Below are 27,598 nucleotides of genomic sequence, written 5' to 3' on the forward strand. Positions count from 1 at the left end.
AATCGCTGAAAACGCAAAAATATTAAATGATTGGTGAGTGCTTAAAGATTTACTGTGATCTACTTTATTTTCATAAGGTAGAAATACCATGTTTTTTGCGCCTTTCTTTTAATTAAACTCGGTATCCTGCATCAAAACCATTGTTTTCGACATTTATTCATCCCTTTGGTATATCAAAATCATTTTATCAATTGTGGTAAATCCTTTTTGGGAGTAAGAGTTCATCTTTAAGGTTTTAGTTACAAAGCTTGTCCCAGTAGTGCTTTTAACGAAACTATATATCTTAGTTTATTTTACAAGGAATTAGTAGAAGACAATACGCAGTAACTGAGCGGAGAAACTCAGGTTCATTAAGCATCTAGTAAAGTCCGGAAACATTTCCTCATTCCGATTTATTAATACAGACAGTGATCTAAATGGTCTGTAAAAGAACATGGCTTTTGTTTTAAGGTGTTAAGATTCGTTTAATATTTGTACTCAGTGTGCGTTTATATATTATTTATTTCTATATAACAAACACAATTTCCAGTAACTAAATACGCATTTTGAGCATAATTTATCGAAATAGGGTAGATTCTATAGAACTTTGTTAAAATGACACTCGTATTTACAATCAATACGTACATATGTATAGCAAACATAAGTTTTGAGTGATATATCTTTAACGTCTTACTATGTAATGCATGTATGGAAGATATTAGTTACTGATAACAAGATTGTTACCGTGTATTTAATAACTCAAAACGCATAATTAGTAAATGACTGCTTGATCCTTAAATATCTACAGTGACCAACTACCGTCTCATAAGGCAGAAATATCGTGTATCCTTCATAAGAACCATCGAATTCGATATTTTGTCATCCTTTTTGGTTAATTAGAATTCTAATCGTGTTAATTGTGGTGCATCTTAATTGGGAGTAAGAGTGTATCTTTAAAACGAACAACGATGTTAGCACCGTCGTTGGTAATTTCAGAATTCGTTATAATTGATACACATGTGATCTGTTTTAATTCTTACGTTTTCTGCTACAATACACCACCTATACTTGTGTATTTCTAATTAGGTGAGCACATAATGAAATATTTCACAATTAAATTATAACAACAATCTCGTTTAACACGTTGTTAACTTGAACAGGGTCCTAAACACAATCGGCACATCGTGCTCTTAATCTTTAACAGCGTTCACAGTCGTAATGCGTTCCCCTTCTCTTTTTTTTGAGCTTCCTTTAATGTCTTTAAATATAGAACTTTTGTAATTCATTTAAAACCCTGCGTAGACCTTACTTATGTTATTCTTCATTTCGCGCAATGCTGTAGTAAACGTCGTATGCAATATGCTTTTTTCGCGCAGTACTGTAGTTTAAGTCTTATAATATACTTTTTGTTATAAATCGAGTTAAACGAAGCAGTAATATAACTCTTATTAATTTCATCTAAGATTTCACAGATGCTCTCACCAACGGAGCTTAAATGAAATTAAAACATAATGACATACGTATAATTATGTTAGGTAGAAATAATATTCCACCGCTGAACAATTAAACACATAACTTTAGTGAAATTTACTACGTCGGTGAGCTCAAAGAGCAAAGACATGAAGGTTTTGCGTTGTAAAACCGATGCCAGCCCATGAGGACTGCAATATAAGGGAATTTTCTAATACATATGTAATTTCGTTTGACACCTCAACGAATATTCGACAACATATTTATGTATTTATTTTCATTTTTATTTTATTTTAACCATGTTTTAGCTTAAGCGAGCTTTCAGGGCGATGACTCACTTGATTTCAACAGGGTTCTCACATGGGTCACCACGGCTCAAAACCGATGTTAACAAACAAGTAAGTGATGTTAATTTCTAAATAACATTTTTGACAGATGATATGTGAACATATGACTCAGCCTTTAAAAGACCAAGCTACTTTCTGCTTTTTCACCAGTCCTGTGAAATATTTTCGAACTGCTTGGCCAAAATTTCACGGAGCACACAGTGTGGCATGTTGGCCAAGGATTGTATCGTGAAAATACTAGCAAATCTATAATGTTTCACATATAAAACTTAACCTATACAAGTTGAGCGAGCATCGTTCTTTAAGATATTCCACAGATCTACAGTATATGGAAGCATTTAAAAATAATCATACAGCTACATAAATGACATGATGTGAAATCATTCAAGAGTGGTTTAAATCATACTGATTTACAACCACTTCAAAGGTTAAAAACATTATTAATTTTTGAGCAAAACAATTTTGGTTATTATGAAAACGTTGTTGCACGAAAGGGAATTGATAAAAGAAGATGCTTTATAGATTGCAATTCTTTATCCTTAAAAGATATTCCATATCCTTAAAAGATATTCAAAAAAAACATTCAAAAACAGATCTTAGAATTACAAAGAAAATAAATTTAATATTTCTAGCTGAAAGTTTTAATTTTATTCTACTACATCATTGCAGACGAAAATACACTAATAGTAAGTAATAAAGTATTTTGGTTGAAGTTGGCTGCGAACCCAAGCCGGTTTACTCAAGAACACAAAAGAAAACATACTCCTTAACCATTAGGCAAGTAGTGGTGGATATTTTAACATTTAAACAATGCATTGATAACAGCAAATGATAATGTCAATCAATTAATCCCGCAACAACGAACCGATTAGAACTGTAATCAACGCTAATGAAAATTGTGGTATTCAAAGACGATATTTGAGCAAATATCAACATTTGCTGAATGGTTCCAGCGTTTTGACCTTAGTTTACAATATTTCAAACATTTGCTACCCTTTATTTCGTCATACCATAAAACTGCGTTTTACGAAAACATGTGTGCAATACTGTGGTTACCAATATTAACAATACTAACCCGATTTACAAAACATATTAACACCAACATGCCGTCTTATATTTTTCAATTACATTTTGAAACCAGCCTAAACAAGAAATCAGTGCGTTTTAACAGTAAATTTTTCACGACTGATGCTGTTTTTAACGTCCTTTGAAGATACAATCGTAATCAAATTTAAAAGTAATCATGAATTATTTCGATAAATATAATTGTTTCTAACCTTTTTTATCCAAGTAGATGCCTGATGTAGACAATTCAAAATTATGTATTTAAAATGAACAATATAAAGTGAATTGCAGGTGTTTATTAAATTCGTACTTTCACTTTTAATGCAATTGATATATCAACTGTGTACAACGGCGATAGTGATTTGGCATATTACTGTTTAATTAAATCGTAGCTTTAAATCACACTCGTAAGAGTCCCAAAGGTACGACCTAAAATCTGTAAAGACTTAAACTGACTACATTGAGAATCGCAAAAATCAACGCGCTCTGAAACACTTATGGAAAGGGGATCAATGCTTGGTGGTCATACTTCAGTTTGTATTAATATCATAATATAAGAGAGTGGTCAAGCGAGTTTTGTACTCTACAAAACCCGTCGGCGGTTTGGAAACCTGTTTTGAATGTTTTGCTTGTAGTAACAAATGCATGGGTTTGTGTACATCTTTAACAACATGATGGAGCTTCTGCATGTAGCCATTATTTCTAAATTTCTTCAGAACAATACAACTGCTGTGGTCGTTAAGATATTTTGACAAAATGGTGTTTCAAAACACGTGTAAGATCACTGTCCGCCATGCTATTTTTTCATGGTGAGCTAGTTGTTTCCTGATGGGACGTAATGACGAAACCGCATCCGGAAGGGTTTTCGATGGATTCAAAACCAGTTCCGGTTTTATTAAATCAAAACTTGTTTTCATTTTATAAGAAACTACTGTTACAACAAATACACAGTTCATGAAACCGATATAAAACCAAAATTATACCAAAAATAATGTATTACCAACAAAGACGCCATAATAAACATATAGTCAGAATTTTTTCTAGTACATTACCATCGGTAACAATAATTAATCAATCCCTTTCAGCATATTACTGAGCTTTATTATCCGAACACACTGCAGCTATAAACATTGCTTATTTTCTGTACAAAGTCTATTATCAAAGTATGTCTCTTCTTATATAGATATATAAATGGATAAAAACAAAACAAAACCCAAACTATATGATCAATGGATTTAAACTTGTCCCAGTATAAAGCGAAAACCATGCAATTTTAGAGATCTCTTACAATTACAGTTTACAAGTGTTTGTAGTTAACTGAATTTACATTTACCATTTCTGACTCTGTACGGCTTTAAAATCGTTTCAACATTAAACCGATTAAGCCACGTTATCTTCGACTGGAATGCTATGGCAGAGGCCATTTCCTCAAATAGAACACATTAAACGATTTAACTTGTGCAGGGCAGAATGAGAACAAGGCATCTGTGTTTACTACACAGTCGAAAACATCCGCTTTATTATAACTTGTTTGTATGTGTGTGTGTGTGTGTTTTCTAAAAGATTTAAATTGGTAGTGTGTATAGTAAAGCGTTTTTAATTAGTGTTTCGATTCGGGATGTCGTACTTTTTGCAGATTCGAATTTTACGAGGCTTCATCAAAATGCATATGAAAATCTGCAGAAACACGAAAGTCGATTAGAAATCGCTTATATAAATCTCTTAAGATAAGGTGGAAAACGGATATATGTTTTGGGATATGTATACCATGCAGATGTAGCGTTTGTATATGACTTGAAAAGACTAGACACCAGATGATAAAATTGCTTACAGCCCGCCTTTGGTATTTTACCAGAGTTTGTTAAAGAGTTTAGTTTCATAAACGACTTCGACAAAACTTTTCACAAAACCGCCGCCCGATTGAGCACTTTCAAAATATAAGTTTGAAAACAGGTTTGTCGGAGTGATTGAGAAAACTAATCACCTTATCAAACTCCTGTGCTAAAACGAAAGTAGGGCTGTTTAAGCGACATAGACTGCAATTTGTGTCATGTCATGGAAAATAGTTATCTTCGTTTAAAGACTTCATTCGAAGCCAAATATTGCCTTCCGTGGTAGTATTTATGACACAATTTATCACGTGGTATACATCGTCACCTTAGTGCAATAACTGAATAACTGCATATAGAAACAGAAGCAGGTATTGATTTCTTGCACTTAGGTGACGACATATTCTGTATTAATATGGTTATTGCCGATCAAAGAATGCTGATCATTGCATCAACTTGGAATGGTTGAATATGCAACCTGAACGAGTCAGTGAATTAAAAGCAATTTACTTTCACTCACTCATAATTACATACAATTAAACTCTTTTACTTGCTGGTGTTTCATCTGAAATATTACACATGTGTCATGCATTGTATGAAGACGTACTGATTTATACAGCAGAGCTATCAAGTTACAAGCATCAAATTAATAGGAGATTCTTACGATAATGAAAAGCTACACAAAGAAAATTATTCCCCGTGGGAGTGATATACACGGTTTCAAAGACATTAAGTTATTTTAAAGAAATTAATTCTATTTCGATTAAATGCGAATCTCTCTGAGATTGAAAAAATTAAGAAGTAAACGATCATGACCGAGAAATAATCCTAATCACAGCGTAGAAAACAAAACATTCTGAATGCTGTATTTTAGGTTCTGCAATTGATTTTTAATTTGTGTTTTAGTTTCTGTGCTTTTGTTTTTCGATATAGAACGAAAATAACCAAGCGTGTTCTAAATAAGATTTAAAATACATGTATGTTGTAAATTATTTATCATATATCATTGGTCGGAACTTGCGAGCATGTTTTCGCCTTATGACGCTTACGATGTTGCGGTGTAGTCAACATTACGGAGTGGGGTAAGAATTTAATAAGCACCGCATCACAACCCTCCTATTTCTATTTCTTGGTTAAGAGGCTTGATGGCCGTTTTGTCAATTCAGGATATATTTGCTCGTATGTCTTAAATAGTTTCGTACCTTCGTTGGCATCAACTACTCTGTTTTAAATGCGATAGTGTCAACTATGTTTAATTGAAGTCACAAGTATGATGACATTTTTCTGAACCAAGATTTAGAAGAAAATGTGATATTTTTTCAGTAAAACGTTAGTTCATATTTTCTAAAATTGAAACACACGGAGCACGCACACGGATCACGTACACGGAGCACGCACACGGAGCACGTACACGGATCATGCACACATATCACGTTCGGAAGCACAACGGGTATTTGAATTAAGTGTTTACGCTCGTGCCAATTAATGCGCCAGGCAGATTCACATAGAATTATTTAGAAGCAGACTGGCTTATATAAAGACATTGGCGGTGCATTTTGCGCTAAACACTAAAATAATAGTGTTTTGTTTATCGTTTTAGCTAAACAAAACACTTCCTGTTATCCATTTGAAAGATAATACTTCGAAAGGTACAAAACTGACAGCCAGTTGATATGCCCCTTTAAAGGCAGTTAACCAAATGGAAGTCATTCATTGTTGTTGTTTTCAAGTGGAGTCACTGGGAATTTGGACTGTGTTATATATTCCTCACTTTCAAAAAACAAAGACAGTAAAATCCCGCTTTCGTACACTTACAGAAATTGTGAAAATTCAAATCAAGTTCTGAATCATATAAACACTTCCTTTGCAGTATTCATGAACACATTATTTCCCTTGAAGACAGTTTTTAAATGAAAAGCACGCTAGATATGCGTATATTTATCTTCGCCTTTATATGTTGTGACCAGAATGATGAATAGATCAGTTGTTAGACAACCAGCAATAAGTAAATAAGTAAGTTACTTACTTATTGCCTTTTATATGTTATTGCGCTTGTGTATTATATTTTAATTATCAGAATAGCGACTCTTAATAAAAATACGCAAACTCATAACCCACGTTTGTAAAAGAAATGTTTATTTTAGTAATAGTGTATAGTATAGGTATAATGTATTAAGTTTTAAACATTTTATTTTGTCCATTGAGAATACTGAATTTCTCTAGGTTTCCAATAAATTTATTTTTGTAAATCAGCAACTAGTCGTTATTGATTAAAAAAATGTGACTCAATATATATAAAAACAGTGGTTGGCCCATTTAGTAGGTTGTTTTTACATTAAATTGTAAATAAATTAAATGGTTTAAACTTATCAATTTTTTTTTTGTAATTTTTGATTCTAAAAGCCTTTAACCATAAACTGATCAGTGATATTTTTAAATTTCTGCTGCTTAAATTAATATAACATTGGTGTATTGTCAATATTTTAGAAGCGGTAAAACATTTTTATACCATACGTTACATCTTATTGCATATTTGATATTGGTGAATATTCCCTTGATTAATATAATAATTTTCAGTCGATTCTTTGTATCTTATAACAAACAAGTTGTGAAACATTACAATATCTGAGTATAAATGTGAATAATTTAAGATACCCGACCCACAAATAAGCTGACATTAAACGGTTACATTAATCCATCATGCTATTTTTATTCTTGATGACACCATATAGTGTTTCTAAGAATAATTGCATCATATCAATGAATTTCTTTTGCATAAGGTACTCTGAATTTTATTCCTTCGTCTGCAGATAGAGTCGGGACTCATACTCATAGATGTACTTTGGGTTAACCTTTGAGTTAATTAGTATTTGTTTTATTATTGAGGTTCCTCAAGTTAATGCTTACATTGATAAGATTTATCATTTACATTTTTACTTTATTTGGAATTGTTGGGATAAGAGTCAGGTTGTGCATACAAATAAGTTTAAACCCCAGTAATTTATAAACACCTATAGTTATTTATAAAGTATACATGGTATGTGCTGTTTGTGGAGTTTTGTGCTGTTGTTCCTCCATGTTTTTGGTTTGTGATTGTTTGTTAATGTGTTCTATGTCGTTGGCGTTGACTCTGTGTCATTAAACAGAGTTTATGTTTAAACTTTCGACTACTGTACGTGTGTCTGTAGTTTTTCATATAAACATAACCTAATTATAAAAGGTCATTACATGCTGGTTAATGTAAATGATACGGCAGAACAAACCTTATAACATAACGTAACACGACTAATATTCGTTAATCTAAGAATCGGAAACCGGAATTGGTAAAGGTTTTAAAATATCTTTATGGTAAATAGCATGACAAAAATGTGAATAATACATTATCTGTAACATATAAAGCATTGTTTATTTACTTTGTCTCTAAAATAACATTTTCTCAACTTTTTTATTTGAAGGCACAGTTATTACAAATACTATAAAAGCTATACCGAACCGCCAAAAACTTAACTCTTATGACTCTTCATAAGGATCAGAGTTCAATAAGCCAGGCTTCGTTGTGTACCGTGAGCGATGTGGCTACGAACATCATGAATAATACATGAGGTTGTTTCATTGGTTCCGCGAGGTACAAGATATATTTCCCGTTGAAAAATAATCCGGCGAAACTTGCAATTGGACCGTGCCGCATATTCAAAACATAAATATTTGTCATCAGTCAAGATCACTCGACCATTGATGTTACTGACACTTCAGGGTTATTGAAGAACATTAAATTGTAACGGGTGAATTCATTGGAACAATAGTTGTCACCTCTTCCTAATGTATATTCATTAAAACGAGACTTTGTAGGTCAATTGTCAAACCGTATTTATTAGTATCACGGAATTTACTACTGGGGTCGCCAACGATGATAGACAATTTAAGAGACAAACAATGCCCCCCCCCCCCCCAGACGACAATCGCATTACTTTAATGTGTCCCCAAGGAACTTCAGAAGTATATCGTCATCAATCAATTCTTGAGTTACCACCTTAAACGTATCATATATCATGTCAAGTGTATTACTCACTTGTGGGTATATTTCAGTAAGAATTAAATGTCAGTATGGTCGTAAATACCTGTAGTAACCTTAACGGACTCGTTTACATGTCATTTTATGTTGGCCTTTTTTCTTACTTTTAAAAAAACAACAACATCAACTAAATGTACCCATAAGAATTGTCTCTTGCAATATCCAAAGCTAATGTCATTCTGTTCACATTTTACAAGGAATTATGTATTTAGTTATATGTCCCTATAAAATATGAACATGCCTAACTGGTAGTACGTACTTAAATACGCTTTAAGACAAAACCTCAAAGTCCACCACCATCATAACCTTCAATTTACTCCGTTATTTGTTCAAATTTAACTGATGTTTATTCAATTATATTGTTCACATATGAACGTATACCTTTAAGTTGCTGACAATCCGACATATAAATATCTTCGCATTGTAATAAAAAAGAGTTATGTTCGTATAATTTGACACATAATTGGAAGACATAGACTTTTGCCTTAGGTTATAACATGACTTTTGACAACACCACTGAAAATAATCCAGCGATAATCTGCAGTTTTCGAAACATTCTTGAAAATCTGGAAGAAGGAACGACATAAGGCCTAGATATGAAATTTGTTGCTACCCTGAAGTTTTTGTTATGTAACTATTATGAATTCGGTATCAACAACCATATTTGATGAAACATTTTATACCTGTTTCAGATATTTTCAAATTTGATTCGCATCTATAAGAAATGAATATTACAAAAAGGATTTCAGTTAAATGAATAGTCCAATATTTTTTATCACCCCTTCCGTGTTGATCCACGTTTTGTAATGCTTTACAGTATCCATATTTCAACCATTAATGAAATACAGTCGAACCTCGTTATGTCGACTTTTTCGGGACCTAGTGAAAAAAGTCGAGATAACGAAAAGTCGACTCATCCGAATTACAAAAATATCTCCAATTCCAACACGTTTGAGTTGGATTTTCAGATGTTTACGGTCTTGTTAAATATTCTCGTCGTGAAAACAGCAAACTTATTATTGAAAAATAAAGTGAAACAAAACAAGAATTATTTGTGTCAAATTTATTTCTTTCATGCATCACTCAAAACACATATAAAACCACAATTGCATACATTTGTACATTGTAAGATTTTATACCGGGTCCTTCTCCGAATTGGTCGACCAGAGCAGTGGAACTAACATTTGACATTTTGAAGTTATTCTTTCTGTTCCCATTCGGGATTGATATCTAATCAATAAAATGTTCATGTTTTATACAATACCAAAGAATTTGAGCAATAAATGTCTCTTTAATTAAATACATAAATAATTATTCGCACTTACCAATTACATTGTTGCATCCCCCAATTATGACAGTTTGTTATATTGACACGCACGGTATTTTGCGACATGCCGCAAAGCGTCATGAATATTTTCACACCTACGTCTCGATCTTCAGTTCGACATTAAGAACATAGGAGATGTGTGTAATTCGACCACTGGGACTGAAAAACGAGGTCGACATAACGAAAAAGTCGAGATAAAAAAATCGACACAAACAGATTTATTTTATATAGAATAAGAAGGAATAAATTCGGGACCGGAAAAAAAAGTCGACATAACCGCAAAGTCGACTTATCCGACGTCGACATAGCGAGGTTCGACTGTAGATTTAGATTATGTATTACCTCAAATGAAAAAAGCTGCACATCAGTCGCAATTGTTTAGAACACTTTGATTTTTTTTTTTTTAAAGATTCCTTTAGTTGTATCACTCATAATTGTTCTATAAATAGAAAGATTCCTCATGTTAAAGTAATACTCTTATTATTGACGAGGTTCTGCAAAAACTTGATTAAATTAACGGAAACATTTCTCTCTTGAGCATTGAAATGTCAGGTTTCGTCCAGACATGGAAAAACGATATTAGACAAATGAAAACATTTTGAACTGCTTGATTTGAATCATCAAGATTTTTAAAACACATTAAAAAATCCAACAATGTAAAAACTTCTAAATAAACCCATGGTAGAAAGTCTAATAACAGTTTCTTTTTTAATAGTGAATTGTACTGAAAATTAAGTACTACGTAACAAACAAACAGACATAGTCATAGCAATGTGCCTGCACTACAGCAACACTAGCCATTCGCCACAGAGTTATATTTATATACAGGGACTTTAAACAGGGACAAAACTTATCACCAAACTCAGACTGAATACTGAAGTAAATATGGGTCCTGTATTCAACCAATCTACCGCTATTACTTTTGAAGGCATACTTATAACAAATGTCATAAAAGGTACAACGGCGAACCGAGAAGTCAAAACCTTTACCTTGAGCCTTCATAAGCATCAAAGTGAAATAAACAATCATGGTCGGATATCCCCATTACACTAAAACGCTATGTTTCGTTGTGTGATAAAAGCGATTTGGCTAGGAAAATCTCGCAATCAGGAATAATTAATGAAGCAATGTCATTGGTTCCGGAAGTTACCAGATGCTTTTTCGTTCCGAAAACCGGACTTGAGCCGGGTCCACATATTCAATATAGTACTATTTGTCTGAAGTCAAGTCCACTCGACCATGGAGGTTACAATATCTTTATTTAAGAATATTAAATTGTTTCAAAGGAATTCATTGGAAGAGGAGTTTTCTTCCTTGCGTCATGCATATTCATTAGAACAAGATTTTGTCGGTCAATTGGACCACGGCCTTTATGAAGTTTCACGGAAATTACTACAGGGTGTGTCGACGATGATTTACAATCAAAAAGACAAAAAATGCCCCTAGGCGACCCACGCGTTAATAAATATGTCCCCAGGGAACTCCAGAAGTATATCGTCATCAATAAGGTATTGGGTTACCGCCTTAATACTATCATATATAAATTCAAAAGCGTTAATCCCTTGTGGATATATGCCAATAAGGAGTAAGTGTCAGTATTAACCTCAATGTGGTCGTAAATACTGTATTTACCTGAAGCTATAGTTTTAAATGTGTTTTGCATCTATAAAAAATGAATATCACAAGTAATTTTAATTTCAGATTGAACGTCAAAGTATTTTTTTACCGCCCCTTGTTTGTTGAGCCACGTTTGGAAATGCTATACAGTATCCATATACTATCAATTATTTAAAAAAAATCAAATGTAAAGAATGCACATCAGCGGAAATTAAGAACAATGTTATGTTGTTGTTGTTTTTTCAAAGTCCTCAATTGTTTTGTAGCAGCCATGATCTTTTAGAAACCAGGTTCCTCATGTCTAAGTTATAACTTTATTTCTTGGCGAGCGTGTGCTAAAACAAGGATTGGAATCACGGAACCATTTCACTCTATACCATTAAACTGTCAAATTTTGCCCATAAATAGAACACGATATTAAAGATAGGAAAACATTTCAAACTGCTTCATTTCAATGCTCCAGAAATGTTCATTTTGTCAGTCAAATACAACGTCAACCATTGTCAAACTTTCGAAATAAGCATATGGTAGCAAGTCTAAGAATATTTTTGCCATCCGAGAAAGGTATTGATTATCAAGTACCATGTAACAAAAAATCCCCAAAATAGTCCTATAAATCAGACACTCTAGCCCCTTCGCCACAGGGCTTAAAATGCGTACGACTTACCCACGGGCTGTCAATGAAACGGGCGTACGACTTAACCGCGGGCAGCCATTGAAACAGGCGTACGACGTAACCAACTGCTGTAATTGTATCGGGCGTACGACCTAACCGCAGCTTGTTATTGAAATAAGGGTAAGATTTAATCGCGGGCTGTCATTGAAACAGGCGTATGACTTCAACGCGTGCTGTCATTGAAATAAGCGTACGACTTAACTGTGTGTTGTCATTAGAACAGGCTTACGACCTAACCGCGGGCTGCCATTGAATCAGGCGTACGACCAAACTGCGGTCTGTCATGGAAACAGGCGTACGACTTAACCGCGGGCTGTCATTGGAACAGGCGTACGATTTAACCGCGTGCTGTCATTGAAACAGGCGTACGACTTAATCGCGTGCTGTCATTGAAACAGGCGTACGACTTAACCGCCTGCTGTCATTGAAACGGGATAATTTGTCATATTAACTATTTGCATGATAGTTAATCAACATCAACTACTATTTTTTACAGTTGACACGGCGGCAATTTAAAACCCGTCCTGTATTCAAATGTATAGCCCTGTCAAAATCAACAACAAATATTCAATAGTTCAAACATGAGTCCAAATAATTGTAAGTTGACGGATTTTTTTTAGATTTTTGATATGGCAAATCCTTCACGTACAAATTGTTTAGTATCAAAAGTGGGTAGTTGTTCCGATCAGGATTCCGGGTTAAAGCATATAGCGTCTATAAAATATCATAAAAACAAGAAATATTACCAGATAATGTTATTTTATATAAGTTCCGTACATAAAAAATAAATATCCAACTTCTAATTATGAGTTTGACGGCTTTTCTTCATTTCATTCTGTCAAAACATAACGATATATACATGAAGGGCACCTGCAAGGCTTCATGGCACAGTTTTAAATCGCTCGGAACATTTCGGCCATGGCCGAGTTGTTACGATTGTATAAAGAGGTCTATCTCGAAGCTTTGTCGGAGGAGGCCGAGTTATTACGATTGTATCGAGTTGTTCCCCTTCGCATAATTGTTGTTTGTGTCAGTCAACTTTCGTTTTATTGGAAAGGTAAACAACTTGTTTTTGTGCATTAAATGCTTGTTTAGTGTAAAATAACATTTCACTTACATGGTAAAATATGAATATTACTCTTTATGATCAATTTCAACAATAAAATACTTCACTTAAAACAATTTCAATATTTTTAAAACACCCCCGTTGTTTGCACATTTCCGTTAAGACGTTAGGGATTGGAAGAATCCCGTATAACACGTCTATTATTTTAGACTTTTGTATCAGTATGCGAGCTTCTGAAGTAAGCAAAATTACATAGCCGCTGAAACTCCACGGGAAATGAACACAGATATTCGCCGCAATATTTCATAATTAATATGATGAAAGATTATATTGTCAAAGACGCATTTCCTGCTTTTTAAGTTTTAGTTTACATGAAATCGAATATAGAGCGACATACAGTTGATAAAAATCACGTTCGGATCCGATCCATGGTTAGATATCATGAACGTCTTTTGTTCCTAATAACAGAATTATGCTAAGCTCACTATCTTTGCTTGATATCATTTTAAAATTTGTAAATTTTTAAGACTCTAATTTTAATTTAAATGGCAATCATCTTTGTTATGATCATTTCGATATTAAACTACTTTTCATTTAGTTTAATCAAGACAAAATTGGACATTTTGCTCCAGATTTGCCTTTTTCATTTCTTCTATCAGCTGCAAACAAGGTTGTTTACAGATAGAAAGAATTTTATTATTATTAATTATTACTATATTCTAGTCAAACAAGATTGCTCTTATAAATAAAAGCATCGATGCCTTAATGGTAAAACTAATTCCTATTAATTTCAATTTCAAGTAATCAAAAATGACAACTTTAAGCTGGGCGGCATATCGAAAAAAGATGTTCCGCTGGCCTAGCCAAAGTGCCAATTGTGTTGTTAGATGTTTTGCCAATACAGTAAAAAGGGTCATTACAGTAATCTGGGAGAAATTTTCTTTTTCTTTCAATATTCAATAACAGCGGACAAAACCCTTATATCATCTAAATTGCAAAGCTATTCTCAAGAAGTTTGAATAAATATCCGTATGACACGACAACAAGAGCTTTCCTACCAACTGAATTATTCTACGTAAGATCAATTTGGCATATCCAAAACGTGTTTGACCACAATCAGTTCAAAACCTGTTTGTTAAGTAAAAACGGAGAACCCAATATATCAAGGAGCGACGATAACTACCTAGACTTTCAAACAGTACAATTGTTCCGATATTTAATTCTTCAAACGACATTTCGTCGATCAGTTGTCCAACGGAGTTTATGAAGTTTCACGGAATTTACAACAGGGGTTTCCGACGATAATAGACAATAAAAGAGACATACAATAACCCTTGACGACAGACGCACTACTATATGTGCCCACAAGAAATGTCAGATGTATATCGGTACAATAAACTCTTGAGTTGCCGCCTTAAACGTATCGAATATCATTTCAAGTGCGTTAATACCTTGTGGGTATATTCAAACAAGGAGTAAATGTCAGTGTCAATCTCAATATAGTGGTAAATACCTGTAGTAACCATCATGAGGTAAAGTTTCAAATTTGTTTTGTATCTATAAGAAATTAATATCACGAAGACGTTTAAAGTCAAATGGAAAGTCCATGTATTTTATCACCCCTTGTTTGTTGAGCCACGTTTGGAAATACTTAACAGTATCCAAATATTATCGACTTATAAGAGATTAAGATTCTTTATTTTTTTCAAATTTAACGCTTGCACATCTGCGAAAATTGAGAACAATTTGATGCTGTTGTGTTTTTCTTTTTCAGAAATTCTTCAATTTATTACGTAGCAGCCAAGATCTTTTAACTTTTTAGGTTCTTCATATTAAAGTAATAACTTTATTTCTTGGCGAGCGTGTGCTAAAACCAGGAGTCACGGAATCTTTCATTCTGGACCATTAAACTGTCAAATTTCGCCCATACATATAAAAAAGAAATGAGAAAGAGGAAAACATTTCATACTGCTTCATTTCAATGCTCCAGAAATGTTCCTTTTTTTCAGTCACATAACATATCCAACATTATAAAAACTGACTAATAAGCACGTGTTAGCAAGTTTAAGAATAGTTTTGCCATCCGTGTATGGCATTGATAATTAAGTGCTACGTAACAAAAATATTCATATCAATCAAACACTCTTGCCACTTCTCCACAGGGCTAACACTCGATCAGGCGTACGACTTAACCGCGGGTTGTTATTAAACAGGCGTTCGACCAAACTGCGGTCTGTCATTGGAACAGGCGTACGATTTAACCGCGGGCTGTCATTGAAACAGGCGTACGACTTAATCGCGTGCTGTCATTGAAACAGGCATACGACTTAACCGTGTGCTGTCATTTAAACAGGCGTACGACTTAACCTTGTGCTGTAATTAAAACAGGCGCATGACTTAACCGCGAGCTGTCATTGAAACAGGATCGTTTGTTAGATTAATTATTTACAAAAGGGAGAATCAACATCAAATAATACTTTTACAGTTTACGAAAGAAGCGGCGGAAATTTAAAACCCGTAGCTGTAGTCTAATGTTTGTCAATGTGAAAACAACAACACCTACTGTATACTTCAGCATGAATCAAAACTTAAGCAGGACACTACTTTACTTTATTAATATGCGAGCTCCTGAAGTAAACAAAATTACATGGCCGCTGATTAAACTCCACGGGATATGAACACAGATATTCGCGGCAATATTTCAGAATAAATAGGATGACAGATTATATTTTCAAAGATGCTTTTCTCTTTTTAGTGTAAATTTTAGTTTACATCAATTTATTTAAGATCGAATATGGAGACCACAATTTTTAGCTGATACAAATCAAGTATCATTTCATTGTTAGATACCAAACCCAATTCCTTGAAACATCTTTTGTTCCTAATAACTGAATAATGCTAAGCTCAGTATTTTTGTTGGACTTCATTTTATAATTTGTACATTCTTAAGTGTTTTTTTTGTAATTTTAATGATTATCATTTGTGACAAAATTGGCCTTTTTCATTTATCCGATCTTCTGCAAACAAGGTTGTTTTACAGATTGAAAGAACTGCAACTATTTCCTATTCAAGGACATAAACAAGATGTTGCTCTATTATATAAGCGAATCGATGCCTTAATGGTAAAGCTAACTCATATTAATTTCAATTTCATAGAAATCAATCCTTACAACTCTAAGCTTGCCGGCATATTAAAAAAGACGTTCCGTTCACTTAGCCAAACTGCCAGTTGTGTTTTGAGATGTTTTGCCAATACAGTAAAAAGGGTCATTACAGTAATCTCGGAGAAATTTTTCCTTTCAATATACAATAACAGTGGACGAAACACTTATTTCATCAAAATTGCAGACCTCTCCTTAAAGAGAGTTTGAATAAATATCCGTATGACATGACAATAAGAGCTTTCTTACCAACTGAATTATTCTACGTAAGAGCAATTTGGCATATCCAAAACGTGTTTGACCACAATCAGTTCAAAACCTGTTTGTTAAGTAAAAATGGAGAACCCAATTTATCGAGGAGCGACGATAACTACCTAGACTTTCAAACAGTAAAATTGTTCCGATATTTAATTCTTCAAACGAGATTTTGTCGGTCAGTTGTCCAACGGAGTTTATGAAGTTTCACGGAATTTACTACAGGGTTTGCCGACGATGATAGAGAAAATAAAAGAGACATACAATGCCCCTAGACAGACGGGCGCATTACTATATGTGCCCCAAGGAACATCTGATGTATTTCGTCATCAATAAGTTTTTGAGCTACCGCCTTAAACGTATCATATGTCATGTCAAGTGCGTTGTGGCATATTTCAATCAGGAGTAAATGTCAGTTATTAACCTCAATTTGGTCGTAAATACCTGTAGATACCTTAACCGACTCGTTGACAAATTTTATGTTGGCAACATCTTTTTAAAATGAGTTATTTTTTCTTTCTTTTATACAAAAAGGACATCAACTAGCACACACCCATAAGAATCGTCTTTTGTAAATCAAATATTTATGTGAAAAACTACAGAAAAAAATCTAATGTCATTATGTTCACATTTTACAAGAAATTATGTTATTCGATATATGTCCCTATAAATGTGAACATGCCTGGTAGTACGTACTTCAATAAGCTTTAAAACATAAACTCAAAGTTCACCACCATCATAACCTTCAATTAACTCCGTTTCATGGCCAAATTTAACTGATGTTAATTCAATTCTATTGTTCACATATGAACTTATACGTTTAAGTTTCTGGCAATCCTACATAGGAAGTATCTTCGCTTTGTAATAAAAGGAGTTGTGTTCGTATAATTTGACACATAATTGGAAGGCATAGACTTTTGCTTTATGTTATAACATGACTTTTTACAACATCACTGACAAAATCCAGCGAAAATCTGGAGATTTTTAAACATTCTTGAAACTCTTCTGGATGTAAGTATGACATATAGCCTAGATACGAAGTTCGTTGCTACCCTGACATATCTGTTTTATAACTATTTCGAATACGGTAATAAACAGCCATACTCAGATAGTTTCAAAAATGTTTTGTATCGATAAGAAAGGAATGTCATTAATAGAATTGGTTAAAAGAATAGGATGATATCACCTCTTGTTTGTTGATTCATGTTTTGTTATATATGTATAATCGTGTATAATCGTGTTATGATTCAGGTTATTTATCTTCCTCACTCAAATGTAAAAGCTGCACATAAGCGACAATCGTTTAAAACAATTAGATGTTTTTGTTCCTTTTTTAAACAGATGCCCTAATTTGAATTGTAGCACCGATAATTGTTCTAAAATAGTTAGGTTTATGCTGTCAAAGTAATACGCTTGTTTGTTGGTGGGTATGTGCAGAACCCGGGTTAAAGTCACGGAACCATTTCACTCTGGATCATTTAATGTCAAGTTTAGCCCTTACATCGAAAAACGATTTGAGACACTTGAAGACATTTCGAGCTTCCTAATTTGAATGATGCAGATTGTATTTTGTCAGACACATAAAGTATCCAACACTGTTAAACTGCTTAATAAGCTCATGGTTTTAAGTTTTATTTTTATTAACTGTGAACTGTATTGATATTTAATTTAGTGCTAAAACAAGCAAGCATGTATAGTCATAGCAATGTATCTGCACTATAGCCACCACAGCCCTTCGCCACAGAGTTATCTATGAATCAGGCGTAGGACCTCGAAATTTATCAGCAAACTTCGACCAAATGCTGAATAAAATATGGGTCCTGTATTCAACAAATTTGACGTGATGAACTTTAAAGGCATACTTATAACAAATGTCATAAAAGGAACAACGGCGAACCGAGAAGTCAAAATTTTACTATGAGCCTTCCCAAGAATCATAGTGTAATAAACAATCATCGTCGAATATCCCCAATACATTATACGCCATGCTTCGTTGTGTGTGTGGGCGATTCGGCTAGGCAACTCTCGTCATCAGGAATAATAAATAAAGCCATTTCATTGGTTCCACCAGGTACCAGATGCTTTTTCGTTTAAGAACCGGGTCTGTCTATTTAATACAATACTAACACAGATTATGTTAGGAAGATATATTTTAATTGAGGTACGTTTTCTTACTTTTATAGAGAAAACAACTACTGGCAGATACATGAGAATAGTATTTTGTGAATCCAAGCGTAATGTCATAATGTTCATATTTTACTCAAAATCATGTTATTCGATATATGTCTCTATACACTGTGAACATGCTTTACTGGTATTATGTACGTCCGTGAAACGCTTAAAACACATAATTATAAACTTCACCACCATTATAACTTTCATTTTTTTCTGTAATTCATCTAAATCTGTCATGATAATTAAATTATGCTGTTCACATAGGATATTACACTTCTAAATGACTGATAATAGAACATAGAAAAACTCCTTCGCATTGTAATAAAACGTTATTTTGTTTTAATACATTGAAGTGGATGGCATGGACGTTTGCCTTAGGTTATAACATGACTGTTTACAACAACATTGACAGGATCAAACGATAATCCCGGTGTTCGAAATATTGTCGATAATCCGTAAAAGTCGATGTTAACCTGTTATAGCTTATTTGAACTATAATGAATAAGGTGTTAAGCAATCATATTTGATTAAATTTTGTATTCCTGTTTCATATTTGTTTTGTATCTATTAGAAATTAATATCACGAAGACGTTTAAAGTCAAATGGAAAGTCCATGTATTTTATCACCCCTTGTTTGTTGAGCCACGTTTGGAAATACTTAACAGTATCCAAATATTATCGACTTATAAGAGATTAAGATTCTTTATTTTTTTCAAATTTAACGCTTGCACATCTGCGAAAATTGAGAACAATTTGATGCTGTTGTGTTTTTCTTTTTCAGAAATTCTTCAATTTATTACGTAGCAGCCAAGATCTTTTAACTTTTTAGGTTCTTCATATTAAAGTAATAACTTTATTTCTTGGCGAGCGTGTGCTAAAACCAGGAGTCACGGAATCTTTCATTCTGGACCATTAAACTGTCAAATTTCGCCCATACATATAAAAAAGAAATGAGAAAGAGGAAAACATTTCATACTGCTTCATTTCAATGCTCCAGAAATGTTCCTTTTTTTCAGTCACATAACATATCCAACATTATAAAAACTGACTAATAAGCACGTGTTAGCAAGTTTAAGAATAGTTTTGCCATCCGTGTATGGCATTGATAATTAAGTGCTACGTAACAAAAATATTCATATCAATCAAACACTCTTGCCACTTCTCCACAGGGCTAACACTCGATCAGGCGTACGACTTAACCGCGGGTTGTTATTAAACAGGCGTTCGACCAAACTGCGGTCTGTCATTGGAACAGGCGTACGATTTAACCGCGGGCTGTCATTGAAACAGGCGTACGACTTAATCGCGTGCTGTCATTGAAACAGGCATACGACTTAACCGTGTGCTGTCATTTAAACAGGCGTACGACTTAACCTTGTGCTGTAATTAAAACAGGCGCATGACTTAACCGCGAGCTGTCATTGAAACAGGATCGTTTGTTAGATTAATTATTTACAAAAGGGAGAATCAACATCAAATAATACTTTTACAGTTTACGAAAGAAGCGGCGGAAATTTAAAACCCGTAGCTGTAGTCTAATGTTTGTCAATGTGAAAACAACAACACCTACTGTATACTTCAGCATGAATCAAAACTTAAGCAGGACACTACTTTACTTTATTAATATGCGAGCTCCTGAAGTAAACAAAATTACATGGCCGCTGATTAAACTCCACGGGATATGAACACAGATATTCGCGGCAATATTTCAGAATAAATAGGATGACAGATTATATTTTCAAAGATGCTTTTCTCTTTTTAGTGTAAATTTTAGTTTACATCAATTTATTTAAGATCGAATATGGAGACCACAATTTTTAGCTGATACAAATCAAGTATCATTTCATTGTTAGATACCAAACCCAATTCCTTGAAACATCTTTTGTTCCTAATAACTGAATAATGCTAAGCTCAGTATTTTTGTTGGACTTCATTTTATAATTTGTACATTCTTAAGTGTTTTTTTTGTAATTTTAATGATTATCATTTGTGACAAAATTGGCCTTTTTCATTTATCCGATCTTCTGCAAACAAGGTTGTTTTACAGATTGAAAGAACTGCAACTATTTCCTATTCAAGGACATAAACAAGATGTTGCTCTATTATATAAGCGAATCGATGCCTTAATGGTAAAGCTAACTCATATTAATTTCAATTTCATAGAAATCAATCCTTACAACTCTAAGCTTGCCGGCATATTAAAAAAGACGTTCCGTTCACTTAGCCAAACTGCCAGTTGTGTTTTGAGATGTTTTGCCAATACAGTAAAAAGGGTCATTACAGTAATCTCGGAGAAATTTTTCCTTTCAATATACAATAACAGTGTAATATCAAAATATTTGTTTCCTCATGTAAAGGAAATACTCTTATTTCTTGGTGAGTGTTTGCAAGCCCTCGAATTAAGTCACGGAATGATTTCACTCTGATACATTAAAATGTCATTTTTCCCATACATAGTAAAACAATATGGGAAATAGGAAAACATTTCCAACTGCTTCATTTGAAGGTTTTAATCAGCCACATACAAGATCCAACATTCTCAAAACTTCGTAATAAGCATATGGTAGCAAGTCTAAGAACATATTTGCCATCCGAGAATGGTATTGATAATTTAGTGCTACCGAACAAACAAAAAATATAGTCATATATATCAAACACTCTAGCCCCTTAGCAACAGGGCTAACAATCGATCAGGCGAACGACTTAACCGTCATTTAATCAGACGTACGGCATAACTGTGTGCTGTCATTGAAACAGGCGTACGACCTAACCGCGGGCTGTTCTTAAAGCAGGCTCACGACTTAACCGCGTTCTGTCATTGAAGCAGGCTAACTACTTAACCGCGTGCAGTTACTGAATCGGGAAAATTTTATAGATGAACTATTAACATCTTAGAGAATTATTAGAGAATCAACATAAACTAAAACTTTGAAAATTTACAAACGAAGCGGCGGCAATTTAAAACCCATAGCTATATTCAAATGAATAGCCCTGTAAAAAACAACAACACATATTTAATACTTTAACTTGAATTATAACTTGACCGAAAATAATGTTATTATATTATTACGCAAGCTTCTGAAGTAAATCAAAATTACATAGCCGCTGATTATACTCCATGGGATATGAAAGCAGGTTATCTCCACAGTATTTAATAATTAATGTGATAAAAAGATTATATTTCCAAAGATGCATTTTCTATGTGAATTTTAGTTTACATTAAATCATTTTAGATCGAATATGGAAACAACAACTTTTAGCTGATAAAATTCACGTTCGGATCCGAACCATGGTTGGAGAACATAAACATATTTTGTTCCTAATAACAAACTTATGCTAAGCTCACTATCTTTGTTTGGTATCATTGTAAAATTTGTACATTCTTAAGAGTCTTGTTTTACTTTAAATGGCAATCGTTTTGTATGATAATCACATTATTAAATTACTTTTTATTTAGTTTTATCAAGGTAAAGTTAGACATTTTGCTACAGATTTGCCTTTTTCCTTTATTTTTTCAACTGCAAACAAAGTTGCTTTACAGATAGATAGATATTCAACTATATCCTAGTCAAGGACATAAACAAGATATTGCTCTCATAAATAAGAACATCGATGCCTTAATGGTAAAGCTTACTCTTATTAATTTCAATTTCAAGGAAATCCAAACTGACAACTTTAAGCTTTGTGGCATATCGAAAAAAGATGTTCCGTTGGCCTAGGCAAAGTGCCAGTTGTGTTTTAGATGTTTTGCCAAAACTGTGAAAAGGGTTATTACAGTAATTCCGGAGAAAATTTCAAAAAGGACAAAACTCTTATATCATCTAAATTGCAGACGTCTTTTCAAGAAAAGTTTGAATAAATATCCGCATGATATGACAACAAGAGCTTTCTTACCAACTGAATTATTCTACGTAAGAGCAATTTGGCATGTCCAAAACGTGTTTGACCTCAATCAGTTCAAAACGTATTTTTTAAGTTAAAACGGAGAACCCGCTTTATTAAGGAGCAACAATAATTACTTTCAAACAATAAAATTGTTCCGATACATAATGCTTAAACAGCATTGGATCAAAATTCGCATTTTCCAGAGACTAAAACTTAGTCTAGTCCTTTGTTATATAGCAATTAGGCCCCTTGAATAGCAGTTCCATAATGTGTCGTTAAAGGGTGCGCACATGGGATCACTCCAAAGGAAGTGAGACCCCTCCCACTGACATTTGAGATCCGAACGCTGTATGTTTGGTTCAGGGATTATCCCAAAAATACATTCTGGCTTTTGTTTGTCTAAAATGGTACATTAATGCTTATTTTCGTTTTTCATAACGACATGAAAAGTTCACATGAACATTTTTAAAGGACAATGTGTTGCGCCTCCCTTTCGCTTTCTCCAGTATACTTAATCAAGTATAATTTGTCTGAATGGAATATCTAAAAAGAAATGTACCGTATACGTGGGAAGCAGTCCAATTTAATAGATTCTAGATTCAAGATTCAATATTTATTTACAGTATATCCAGAAGGCAATAGCCCATGTGGACAAATAAGTATACAATATAGTGTTTTCAGGTGATTCCATGCATACAAATTACAGAACTTAACCAACAAAAAATAAAAATAGATATCAATTTAGCAAATACATCAGTAAATCAAAATATTTTAATTCTAAAATTAACATGTCAATATTTTATATGTATAATTACATGTTAGTGGAAATAAAGGGTATACATATACATATATACAATAGTTGTTCTATGACAAGAGTTATGTTTGCAAATATCTGTAACTCCCTATATCGGAAACCTATACATTTAGTATAAAACACCATTTATTTATTTATTAAAAATATTGAAATTTAAATGTTATGCAGATCATATGTTGTTGTAATTTTGCAATAAGTCACTTTAATACAGAATTTATGGAAGTGCAAGAACATTCGAAGCAGTTAACTCATTTCTTTATTTACATGCCTTGTAAGTAAAAGAATCATGTAATGTTGGCAAAGTTTTCTTTTCAATATTAAATAACAAAGAAGCATACATAATTTTAAACTACACTTTAAATATGCTAAATATTACGCCTGTTTAATAATTGAATTCTAAAGCAACGTAGACATTACAAAGAAATATGTTTAAAATATTTATGTTATTCAGAAACGAAATCGTAGAAAAAATATTAATTAAAAAATATTTAAGTATTACATTAAAATAGATTCGACATGTACCTATTGTATTTTACCGCAAAACACTATTGTAAAAATAACCCTTCGAAACATCGTGAACAAAATAATATACACTCAAATAACAGTTTTTTATTGTAAAGAAAGACAAAAACTTACTCAAGTGTGGTTGTTAGCTCTCCTTTCTGAAACTAATACTTAAAACGAGCGTACAAGTTAACTAGTTGATGGCAGTGTCGCGTAAGCGAATAACCCATTATTATAGGAGCAAAAGAACATTGAGCGTAGGCAATAACTGATGACGTCACATGCGCGAAATTACCAATACTATACGCTTTTGTTACTTTCCCAAATCATTCAAAAGAGACCTTAAAAGGGCGAAGTTGCATATTTTATTCGTTTTAGTCACAATAAACGTGTTATAGAAATTGGATTCGGTATTGTTTTTAGATGAGTATCTCTCTGAATGATGTTGGCGATCCCTAGAGTAGTATAACATGTGGCATCATCTTGCCCATAAAAAGGTTCAACCAATGTGCCACGTTGAGAAACAAATACAAAGTTATGAGTGGAATTTTATGTCTCAATCAAAGCCAATATATAGAAAATAGAAAAGTAAGATATAATTGTGTTTTATTTGATTGAATGTAGATGACCTGTGTGACGCCAAATGTAATATCAAATGATGTAATGTCTGAATATTTTTTAATTATTTTCGTTAATCTATTTTTTGAATAATACAATCGAAACACATTTGAACACATAATACAACAAAGACTAACCACACTTGCATCAAATATTTCATTCAACAGTTTTGGGGTAACCGCCTTGGAATGGTCGGTGAAACTGGTGGATACTGGGGGTTTATACTATTTTATTATAAACAATATCATTTTATAGAGATTTATTTATGAAATAAAAGTGATATTTCACTGTTTCAAACAGAGAAAATATAAATTTGATATTTTTCATTGATTTCTTGATATTTTTTACTGTTTTGTACTTTTAGCACGTTCTGATATAAACAACAAGACATAACGTCATCGGTCACAGGAATGGGACACAATACCGACGACGTCATTTCCGAACTGACGTTATGTGCGCATACATTTTAGCCTGTTTCTTTTCGAATAAAATGCAATTAAATACATTTGAAGAACAATTTTAGGCATATGATAAAAAAAAAACTCAGTTTAAAGTTGTAAACTATTTCACGTAGTGAACACTAAAAAAGAAGTTTTGATCGTGGCTTCGCCACTCTTAAATTATAGCTTTTGGTGCTCACTTGGTGAATTACATCACTGAATCAAACAAATATCCTCTGTTTAGACTGGTGAAACTTCACACCTGTGTCAAAAACATCAGGACAAAATAGTATATGTCTTTTCAAAGAACCGTTGAAGGTTTTTACGACTCCTAATATGGGCACTGGTTAACATATGTAAGTAAAACTTTCATGGACTCTCGGTATTTCAGACTTCTTCGGGATAATCAAATTACAATGATGGAAATAACGCTTCCTAGTTACCTGAACGTAGTCTAAGTTCGGATGTTGGAACAGCGACGTCGTCAATGACGTCACTGCAATACAAAGGCATTTAACCAAACGTTTACGTCGTTCTATTAGGATCACTCATATTTCAAAGATATTGTGTACATTAGTAAAGCTAAAAAAATAAATGGTGAAAGTAAATGCTTATTTTGACAACCAGTTTGTTATAACATTCGTTTTATTATATGAATACAATTTCATCCCGTTTAAAGGGACTCACTCATCTTTCGCACGATATTTTCCCATTAACGTATCTGTAAACAACAATATTCTAACTATTTTATAACTCATTCAAACTGACATTGCAAAAAATACACTTAAAGTATAACAAACAAACATTTTGTATTTGTTTTAGTGGGGTGCGAACCGACACCGGTACAAGGAATCAAAAACTTACAACAAAACCTTACGCCCACAAGTACGCATACACGCATATATCAATATTTGTGGAAGGGTCAGTATCTTAGATTTAACAGTCCGTATGATTGCCACACGTGATGTCGTCATACAAAGTTGCTCATTTTACGCAACATGCGCAAGCCCTTTAAAGGCATAATGATCAAAACCTACGAGACACTCTTAAGGAAACACCCAGCAATAACTGTAGCGTAACGGACTGCACTAATTACAAGTTCCACAGAGAGACAATACAAAAGCCGCTATAAACATATATAATACCTTACATGGTTATGTCCCTTGTGTAATTATATAAGTACAGCGGACCTTTTCATAGTATTATTTTTTTAATATTTAGCCAATTGGACTTTACGAAAATATTGACCGGTCACTATTTTTTTTTAAAAAGACACTTGAAGACTATTAAATGTTGTGTGAAAGCGACGATTTTATAACAATTATTGTACGAGCTGGCAAAATGTCGTCTGATGCAAGTCTTTTCAGACTTTCAAGAAGAAAAGATGCAAAAATTACAAAAGTAGCAACCAAATTTGCTGAATCATCGTTCCGCTATTATTGTTCAAAGGGGACAGTGACAATAAAAACTTTGATTGTTTTGCATTCAATCAAGTATACGGTCGTCCAAAGAAGGAACTCACAAAAAAGAATGCTTGCAATTCGAAGTGGTTATTCAAGCTATAACTTTATTAGGGAAGGGTCATCTGGACATTGTTACAGGGACTGAATACAATTCATGTAATGTTTTGTCAATGTTGAGGCGGGGGAGTGGGCGGGGCGGTATGGACCACAGATCTTTAATATGAAAACTTAAGTTATTGACAAGTTATACAACTCTATAGCGTTTGATGCTGCCACTAACTGGTCACATGCAGAAAGTCTGGTTCGAACGTTGTATGCTTTCTGCAGTAGAGGCCGAGAAAACCAAAGGGAATCTATCAGCCAATGTTTGAAATCTGACATGAGTAAGTTGATGGTAATACTTCATTTTCCCTGGACATTTTCAACATCACATAATTTTAGTATTAGTTCACATTGTCGATGTTTATATCAAGTAGTTAGGCATTCATTTTTTATATATACATATATTTTTCATAAATTTGGAGTAGAATCGCTTTTGGTCCTTGTCATAAACAAAACATATTTCGACCATTCAAATAGTTTTGTTAAATTTAGAAGCCTGTTTTGTTCGGTTACAGGAATCCTAACACAGAATTTCGTCTGAAATAAAGGACAGTACTTGAATGACTTTTTTATAAAGCAAAACCTACATACTTATTTTTCGGGATCACAGAATGCTGTACATAAAGATACAAAGGTAGTCAAAATTAGATGTTGTTATCAAGTCGATTCGCATGTATACATAAACGGTAAACATTATTTGCCCTGTAGCAAAATTCACGAAATATATCAGTCA

The 27,598-nt window shown here is 33.3% G+C and overlaps 1 protein-coding gene across 1 annotated transcript in view; it reads right to left on the minus strand.

Moving 5' to 3' along the window:
- Nucleotides 1-24,449, minus strand: part of LOC128220731 (uncharacterized) — a 46,577-nt gene extending 22,128 nt beyond the window's left edge. Inside the window, exon 1 of the mRNA XM_052929234.1 lies at nucleotides 24,375-24,449. The gene's annotated coding sequence lies outside the window, so the exon portion shown is untranslated. The remainder of the gene's footprint in view (nucleotides 1-24,374) is intronic.
- Between the last annotated feature and the right edge of the window lie 3,149 nt (nucleotides 24,450-27,598).

Source organism: Mya arenaria, chromosome 15 (genome assembly GCF_026914265.1).
Source record: "Mya arenaria isolate MELC-2E11 chromosome 15, ASM2691426v1".
NCBI classification, from domain to species: domain Eukaryota; kingdom Metazoa; phylum Mollusca; class Bivalvia; order Myida; family Myidae; genus Mya; species Mya arenaria.